This window comes from Petaurus breviceps, unplaced genomic scaffold, assembly GCF_028583685.1.
Source record: "Petaurus breviceps papuanus isolate PSGF00001 unplaced genomic scaffold, PetGlider_PUasm1.0 151, whole genome shotgun sequence".
In the NCBI taxonomy this organism is placed as follows: domain Eukaryota; kingdom Metazoa; phylum Chordata; class Mammalia; order Diprotodontia; family Petauridae; genus Petaurus; species Petaurus breviceps.
In genome coordinates this window covers 25544391-25554020 of record NW_027185712.1, presented here as the reverse complement: position 1 = coordinate 25554020, position 9630 = coordinate 25544391, and the positions used below count along the sequence as shown (strand labels likewise).

Sequence of the window (9630 nt, the reverse complement as noted above, 5' to 3'; positions counted from 1 at the left end):
AATAATGACCCCAAATAAATTCTGTAACAGAAGAACCAGCAAAAGTATTGGGTGAAGCAATCGTTGAGCCCAAGAATGTTAGAAGTTTGGCAGAATAACTCCATCTCACTAGGGCAAAAGGGAAACACGATACAGGACAGGAAACATTATAGCAAACCAGCATCAAACTCTACCCCAGTAACAGTGGAAGATTCTGAACTCCAATGATGTGGAGCAGGCAAATGTCAAGATCAGCTCCCCTCCCTTTGTAGCTCAGCATGGCCAGGGGAAAAGGAAGACTCCAGCTCAGAAAACTGTACATGCATCAACATAATCCTGGGCAAACAGAAAACCTCCAGTGACCAGATTTCCACTTACTTCAGTGTATTCCCGAGGAAACACAGAAGCACCCCATCAGCTTTAGAATATACCAGACTCTAGCACTAGGACCCAGGCTTAGCACCAAGTGAACTGGCAGACCCCTATGGCCTCCAGCAGCATAAGCCACCCCTGCCTGACTCCCTCAGTGCAGCACCAGACATGAGGGTCCCCTGTGGGCCTCAGTGCAACATCAGTACAATACCAGGGAAACCGCCTGGGTCTGCAGCCTCTGGCACAAGAAGCCTGAGACAGTGCCCCTTCCACACTGGGAGCAGAGATTGAATTAAAAGGAAGGAAAAAGGCCAAAAAAAGATAAGCATAAAACAGGAACAAAAAAAAATCTGACTATAGAAAGTTATTATGGTGACAGGGAAGATCAAGACACAAGCTAAGGAGAGGAAAATATCATAACATTATGGACAAAACCCCAAAGAAAAATGAGAAGTGGTGTCAAGCTCAGAAAGAACACAGAGAAAAGCTCAACAAAGAGCAAAATTCATATAAAGGAGGTAGAGAAAAAATTGGGAAAAGAAATGAGAGTGATGCAAGAGAATTATAGAAAAAGAATCAATAGCTTGAAAAAAGAAAACAATTGGTTAAAAAGTAGAATTGACTAAATGGAAAAGGAGATACAAAAATCCACTGAAGAAAATTACTTCTTAAAAAGTTCAGTTGGCCAAATAGGAAACTACAAAAGCTAAATGAGGGAAACAACTCTTTAAAAATTTGAATTGGGCACATAGAAGCTAATTCTTCTATGAGACATCAACAATCAATCAAACAAATACAAAAGAATTTTAAAAAAGAAGAAAAATGTAAAAAATCTCATGGAAAAACAAAACAAAACAACTAATCTGGAAAAGAAATAGAGGAGAGATAATGTCAGAATCATTGAACTACCAGAAAACCATAATCAAAATGAAGACCTGGAAAGCATATTTCAAGAAGGTAACAGAGAAAACCACCCTGATATCCTGGAACCAGAAGGCAAAAGAAATATTAAAAGAATCCACTGATCACATCAGGAAAGAGATCCCAAAATAAAAATTCAAAGGAACATTATAGCCAAATTGCAGTGCTAACAGGTCAAAGAATTTAAGGGAATGATAAAAATAATTAAGGCATGAGAAAGTGGAGTACACTGGGTGTAGAAGGACAAGAAAGGTAGAATGGGTTAAATTATTTTATATGAACAGGCACAGATGACCTATTACAATGTAGTGGAAGATGTGAGAGTGTGCAGTGGGCATTGTTTGACCCTTATTCTCATCAGTATTGGCTCAAATGGGGGATAATATACACAATAAGTTGAATATAGAAATCTATCTTACCGGACAGGAAAGTTGAAGGGGAGAGCTTAAGTAAAGGTGGGGGGGGGGGAACCTCATCAGCTTTGATGAGATGTTCTCCGACATTTACAAGATCCGGGAGATAGCGAACGGGCTGTGCCTAGAGGTGGAGGGGAAGATGGTCAATAGGACAGAGGGTACCATTGATGATTCACTCATGGGTGGGAATGCCTCTGATGAAGGTCCTGAGGGTGAAGGAACAGATGCCACTGTAATCATTAGAGTTGACATAGTAATAAACCATCATCTTCAAGAAACTAGTTTCAAAAAAGAATCCTACAAAAAGTACATCAAAGACTATATGAAATCAATCAAAGGCAGACTTGAAGAACACAAGCCAGATAGAGTAAAACCTTTTATGACAGGAGCTGCAGAACAGATCAAACACATCCTTGCTAATTTTAAAAGCTATCAGTTCTTCATAGGTGAAAACATGAATTTAGATGGCATGGTGGCTCTCTTGGATTTCCGTGAGGATGGTGTGACTCCATATATGATTTTCTTTAAGGATGGTTTAGAAATGTAGAAATCTTAACAAATTCAGCTGATTACTTTGAATCACCTGTCATCATAACTGGCTGCTGCTTTTTGTCATCTACACAACACCAGGATTTGGACAAACTTGGACTGATGTCATCTTGAGATTTATTCATTTATTTTTGACCTTGATTTATTTGGAGTGGAGGCATTGTTTTTAAAAACATGTCATGTAGGTTGTCTAAAATAAAAAGCATTTAAACCCCCCCCCCAAAAAAAAAAAGAAAAGCAAAGGGAGGGCAGATTGAGGGAGTCAGTGGTCAGAAACAAAAAACTTGTGAGGAGAGACAGGGTGAAAGGAGAGGGTGGATAAACAGGAAGAAAAATAGGATGAGGGAAAATACATGGTTAGTAATCATAACTGTCAATGCAAATGGTATGAACTCTCCCATAAAACAAAAATATATAGTAGAGTAGATCAAAAACCAGTATAGTACAATATAATGTTTACAAGAAAAACATTTGAAACAGAGACACATAGTGTAAAGGTAAAAGGTTGAAGCAGAATCTCTTATGCTTCAGCTAAAATTTAAAAAAAAATGAAAAAATCAGTGTTAGCAAGCTTGATCTCAGACAAAGCAAAAGCAAAACATAGACCTAATTAAAAGAGTTAAGCAAGGAAACTACATCTTGCTATAAGGTACCATAGACAATGAAACAATATCAATAGTAAACACATATGCACCAAGTGGCATAACAACCACATTCTTAACAGAAAAGTTAAGTGAGATATAGGAAGAAATAGCAAAACTGTGCTAGTGGGGGATCTCTACTGTCCCCTCTCAAAACTTAATAAATTCAACCAAAAAATCAACTAAGGAGGTAAAATCGATTATTAGAAAAGTTAGATATGACAGACCTCTGGAGAAAACTGAATGGGAATAGAAAGCAATGTGCCTTTTAATTCTCATCAGCCCATGTCACCTACACAAAGAATGTTAACATCAAATGTTAAAAGGCAGAAATATTAAATATATTATTTTGATAATATGCAATACATATTATATTCAACAGTGGGCAGTGGAAAAGTAGATTAAAAATTAATTAGAAACTAAATAATCTCATCCCAAAGAATAAGTGAGTCAAAGAACAAACCATAGAAATAATCAATAATTTCATTAAAGAGAACAACAACATTGAGACAACATACCAAAATTTATGGAATGTAGTCAAACCAGTACTTAGGGGAAAATTTATATCTGTAGGTGCTTACATTAACAAAATACAAAAAGAACAGGTCAATGAATTGAGCACACAACAAAAAAAAAACATAGAAAGAAAACAAATTAAAAATTCCCAATTCAGTATCAAATTAGAAATCTTGAAAATCAAAGGTGAGATTAATAAAATTGAAAGTAAAAAAATAAACTATTGAGCTAATAAATAATTGTAGAAGCCCATTTTATTTTTTTATTTTTTTACTTAAAAATACTTTATTAACTTCTGATTTACATTATTCGTTTCCACCAGATTTTGAGTTACAAATTTTCTTCCCGCTTTTCCCCCACCCACCACCCCAAAATAGCAGTCCCACAGGATATCTCCTCCTCCAATCTGCTCTCTCCCATATTTTCTCCAATACCCCTTTCGACTTTTCCAGTGGATCTCTATGCCTCAGTGCTTGTATATCTTATTTCCCAATTACATGTAAGAATGGTATTAATAATAGTATATATATATATATATATATATATATATATATATATTTGTATGTATGTGTATATATATACACAGACACACATATATATGTACATATATATTTGAATATTTGATTTTAAAACTTTCAATTCTAGATTCATTCCCTTCCTTCCCCGTCACCCACCCCCAGTGGGAAGACAAGCAGTTCAGTATCGGTTGTACATGTGTGGCTAATGGAAAAAAAAAACATAGTAGATATATTGTAAAAGTCTGACTACACTTCCCTCCCTCCCATTCCACCTCTCACCCACTCCACTCTCCACCCTGAACCCATCCCTTTTCAAAAGTGGGTGCTTCCAACTTCCCTCCCCCCAGCCTGCCCTCTCTTCCATCATTCCCCCTTTCATCCCCTTCCCCCCCCCTATTCTCCTGGAGGGTGAGATACCCTATTTAGTGTGTATTTCACTCCCTCTTCAATCCAGATTCAATGGGGATAAGGTTGACCCATTCCCTTTTGCCTTCCTATTCTTCCCCTCCATTGTAACCATTTTTCCTTGCCTCTTCTGTATCAGATAGTTTACCCCAATCTGTCTCTCCCCATCTCCTCTCATTATATTCCTCTCACCTCTTAATTTCACCTTTTAAGTGTCATCCCTTCCTATTAAATTGGTCCGGTGCCCTCTATCTATGTATACCTGTAAACATATATACACACATTCACATATGTATTCATATGCCCATATACCCTCATATATAAACATATATAGATATAGATATATATAATCCCTTCAACTACTGAGAAAATTTTCATAAGTTACAATTATTGTTTTTCCATGTAGGAATGTTAATAGTTCAACTTTGATAAGTTCCTTTTGATTTCGTTTCCCTGTTTACTTCTCATGCTTCTCTTGCTTCTTGTATCTGAATTTCAAATTTTCTATTCAACTCTGGTTTTTTCAGCAAGAATGCTTGAAAGTCCTCCATTCCACTGAATTACCATATATTCCCCTGAAACATGATACTCAGTTTTGCTGGGTAGGTGACTCTTGGTTTTAATCCCAGCTCCCTTGACCTCCGGAATATCACATTCCAAGCCCTTCGATCCCTCGGTGTAGAAGCTGCCAGATCCTGGGTTATCCTGATTGTGTTTCCACAATATTCAAATTGTTTCTTCCTGGCTGCTTGTAATATTCTCTCCTTAATCTGGGAATTCCAGAACCAGGATGTAATATTCCTAGGAGTTTTCTTTTTGGGATCTTTTTCAGGAGGTGATCGGTGGATTCTTTCAACCTCTGTTTTGCCCTCTGGTTCTAAAGCATCAGGGCAGTTTTCTTTGAGAACTTCCTGGAGGATGCTTGCTAGGTTCTTACTTTGTTCATGGCTTTCAGGTAGTCCAATAATTTTTAAATTATCTCTCCTTGATCTATTTTCCAGGTCAGTGGTTTTTCCCATGAGATATTTCACATTGCTTTCTCTTCTTTCATTTGTTTGGATCTGTTTAACAGCATCTTGATTTCTCACAAAGTCATTAGCTTCCATTGGCTCCAATCTAATTCTGAAGCAATGATTCTCCTCATTGAGTTTTGAGATTTTTTTTCCACCTGGCAAATTCAGCTTTTTAAGGCATTCTTCTCCTCATTGCCTTTTTGAGCCTCCTTTGCCATTTGAGTCAGTCTGTTTTTTAAGGTATTATTTTCCTCAGTCAGGCTGTTGACTCTCAGTTCATAATTTTCTTGCATCGTTATCATTTCTCTTCCTAATTTTTCCTCCACTTCTCTTATCTGCTTCTTAAAATCCTCTATGTCCTGTACCCAGCTCGTATTTTCCTTTGAAACTTTTGGTGAAGGAGTTCTGACTTGACTGTTTTCCTTCTGTTCCATGCCTTGCTCCTTTTTGTCCCCAAAATAGAAGTCTAATGTTGGAATCTTCTGTCTGCTTTGTTTCTTTTGCCTGCTCATTTTGCTTTTGGGCTTTTTGCCACAGTAGGACTCTGCCACCAGACAGAGCAGTTTTTGTCCCAAACGCTAGGCTTTTCTCGGCTGCTGGAGGTATTATATGGGTGCCCTTTCTGAGGTCTCACATGCTCTGGCAATCTGGACACGCACTCCAGGACCTCCACCCTGGACCGCAATCCAGATCCAAGCAGGTTAAAGGACGAGTGATTACCCCTTAGATGGGTGCTTGGTCCCCCTACACTCTGCAGGCCAGGAGCTGAAGCCATCAGTGGTGCTGGCTGGCTGTACTGGCTTCTCAGCAATTTCTCGCCCCAGGGGTAAAAGCCACTCACTCCCACTTACTGGTCCCAAAGTCCAGACTGCACTGGCTTCTCACCTTGTCCTTCATATCTCTGTGTTGATAAATCTGGAAATGGCCACAGCTGCTGCTGATCTGGAGTCCCTCTGGCCGCCTGGTCAGGCCCACCCTGGGGCTAAAGCCTTGGTGTGGTGCTGGGCTCAGTTCCCAGAGAGCTGTGCTGAATTCCTGCAGGCCTGCTGGGCTGTCCTCTGTGGGAGGTTAGCTTCTCTGTGTCATTTTGTGGGTTCTGCAGCTCCAAAGTTTGTTTAGAGTCCCCTTTTTACATGGATTGGGGAAGGTAGAAGCCGGAGCTGCGGGAAGGTCATGCTTCTACTCCACCATCTTCAAGAGCCCATTTTATGAAAACAAAACAATAAGATAGATAAGCCACTGGTTAATTTATTTAAAAAAAAGAAAAGGAAATGTATAGTACTGAAAGCAAAAAGAATGAAATCACCACTAATGAAGAAGAAATCAAAGTAATCATTAGGAAATATTTTGCCCAATTGTATGCCAATAAATCCGACAATCTGAGCAAAACTGATGAATGCTTCTAATGGCTAGCAAAGAAGTAGTTAACACCTTGTTTCAGCTATTGACTTAAAACCTGGATTCAGCTATTTAATTAACAAAGAAGCAGTTAACATTGTTTCAGTTCATGATTGTATCAAGTATTAAGATCCAGAACTTGTGAATCCCACAACTTGTGAACCCTAGAATTTGTGAACTCCTGCAATAGGAAGGGGAGGAGCTAATGACCATATATAAGGAGAGGCCCAGGCTGGAGGGAGCAGAACTGAGAAGGGAGCTCTTGTGGTAGAGAAGCAGAAAACTTGTATCCTGGAACTCTATGTTTATTCTGACTGTGTAGATGTTTGTTTGTGATAATTTCTACAGAAGCCCCGAGACCTTACTGCTCTGTTTACAGAAGTCATGGAGGAGGATTTTGGAGTCCTGGGACTTTACTGATGATTTGTGTTAACCTCTTGGACCTTGTTTGTGGGTCTGTGTTGATTTCACAGGCAGATAGTGAATTGATGATGGTGCCAGCACTGTGCATGAATGTTGTTTTGGCTCTGTTAAGCTTTGTCTTCCCAGAAACAGGAACTGCAAAGGACTTGAAGTGGAATGGACACTGTGAACTTCAATATGGAATTGGAACTGGACAAGGAACTGAACAAAGAACTGAACAAGGAGCTGGACAAGGAACTGGGAGCTGTCTGCCTTTGAACCCATGTGACAGTTGTGTAGATTTTGAGCAGGAGCTGGGACCATGGAGGAGGAATCATGGAAGCTGAGAGCCAGCCTCTAGTCAAGATGAAAAGATCTCTTTTTGGGTACCTGATGCTAACTGAGAAGATTATGATTTACTGTGAACTAGGGGTGGAGATCTTTGACCTTTGTACTTTGTGTCCATTTAGGAGACAAGATTCTTTACGGATGATTGAAGTAAGGACTTGCTAAATGATTGTATTTTGTTTAAAACTGTGTGGCCACTGTTGAAAACTATTTGGCCATTTTAGTGACAAGTTGTTATGTCATAATATTGTGAATGCTGTACTTTGATTTCTGTGAACATTTTGCCTTAATTTACTGCTGAATAAATAGAGAGCTCACCACACTGTGTAATCAGAATCTTGAAGCTATTCACAGCAGCAGTCCTCTGGAAAGCTGCTCGTGCTTGACTTTACAATGATTATTAAAATATAAATGACCAAGATTAACATATCAGGAGATAGAATTGCTAAATAATCCCATTTTAGAAAACAATTTTTAATAAGTCATTAATGAACTCCCTAAGAAAAAAAATTCCCAGTAGGAGAGCGATTCACAAGTAATTCTACCAAACATTAAAAGAACAATTAATTCCAAAATTATATAAATTATTGGAAAAATAGGCAAAGGAAGAGTCCTACCCAACTCCTTTTATGACACAAATATGGCGATGACACCTAAATTAGGAAGAACCAAAGCAAAGAAAGAAAATTATAAAACAATTTGCCTAAAGAATATTAATGCAAAAATTTTGAACAAAATTCTAGCAGATCAAAGTAACAAAGTCACACAAGAATAATACACTATGACCAGGTGGGATTTATAATAGAAATGCAGAGCTGGTTAGATATTAGGAAAATTATCAACATAATTGACCATATCAATAACAAACCAACAGAAATCACATGTTTATCTTAATACATGCTGAAAGAGTATTTGACAAAATACAGTACCCATTCCTAATTAAAAAAACAAAACAAAACAAAACAATGGAGAGCCATGGAATAAAGGGAACATTTTTTAAAATGAAAAGTGTTATTTATCTATAGCCATCAGCAAGCATTATCTATAATGCTGACAAGTTAGAAGTCTTCTAGTAAGATCAGGGGTGAAACAAGGGTGCTCTTTATCACCACAATTATTCAACATTGTACTAGAAATCTTAGTTTTAGCAGTAAGAGAAGAAAAAAAGAAATAGAAGGAATTAGAATAGGCAATGAGAAAACAAAACTATCACTCTTTGCATATGATGTGATGGTATACTTAGAATACTCTAGAGAATGAACTAAAAAACTATTTGAAATAATAAGCAACTTTAGCAAAGTTGTAGGATATAAGGTAAACCTATGTAAATCACCCACATTTATTTATATGACCAACAAAGCCGAGCAGCAAAAGATAGAAAGAGAAATTCCACTTAAAATAACTGTAAACAATATAAAATACTTCACATTCTACCAGCCTAAACAAACCCCGAAACTATATGAACACAATTATAAAACACTTTTCAGACAAATAAAGTCAGATCTAAATAATTGGAAACAATCAGTTGCTCATGGGAGGCTGAGCCAATTCAATAAAAATGAAAATTCTGCCTAAATTAGTTTACTTATTCAGTGTCATACCAAACTAACAATAAATTATTTGATAGAGTTAGAAAAAATAGCAAAATTCATCTGGAAGAACTAAAGGTAAAGCATATCAAGGGAATTAATGAAAAAATACAAAGGAATGTGGCCTGCCAATACAGATTTCAAACTATATTTTAAAGTTGTAATCATAAAAACTATTTGGTACTGACTAAGAAATTGAGTATTAGATCACTGGAATGGATCAAGTACACAAGACACAGTTGTCAATGAGCGTAGTAACCTACTATTTGACAAGCCCAAAGACCCCAAACTTTGAGATAAGAACTCACTATTTAACAAAAATGCTGGGAAAACTGGAAAATAATATGACACAAACTGGGTATTAACCAACATCTAACACTATATACAAAGATAAGGTAAAAATGGATGCATGATCAGACACAAAGGGTGATACCAAAAGCAAATTAGAAGAGCAAGGAATGGTCTATCTGTCAGATCTATGAGGAAGGGGAAAATTCATAACAAAACAAGAGACAGAGAGCAGTATGAAATGTAAAATAGGTAATTTTGATTATATTAAAATA

General features: G+C 37.3%; 1 pseudogene; it reads left to right on the top strand.

Annotated features, from left to right (window-relative positions):
• Window positions 1-1746: 1746 nt before the first annotated feature.
• On the top strand, window positions 1747-2451 carry LOC138153929 (translationally-controlled tumor protein homolog pseudogene; annotated as a pseudogene).
• Window positions 2452-9630: the final 7179 nt, after the last annotated feature.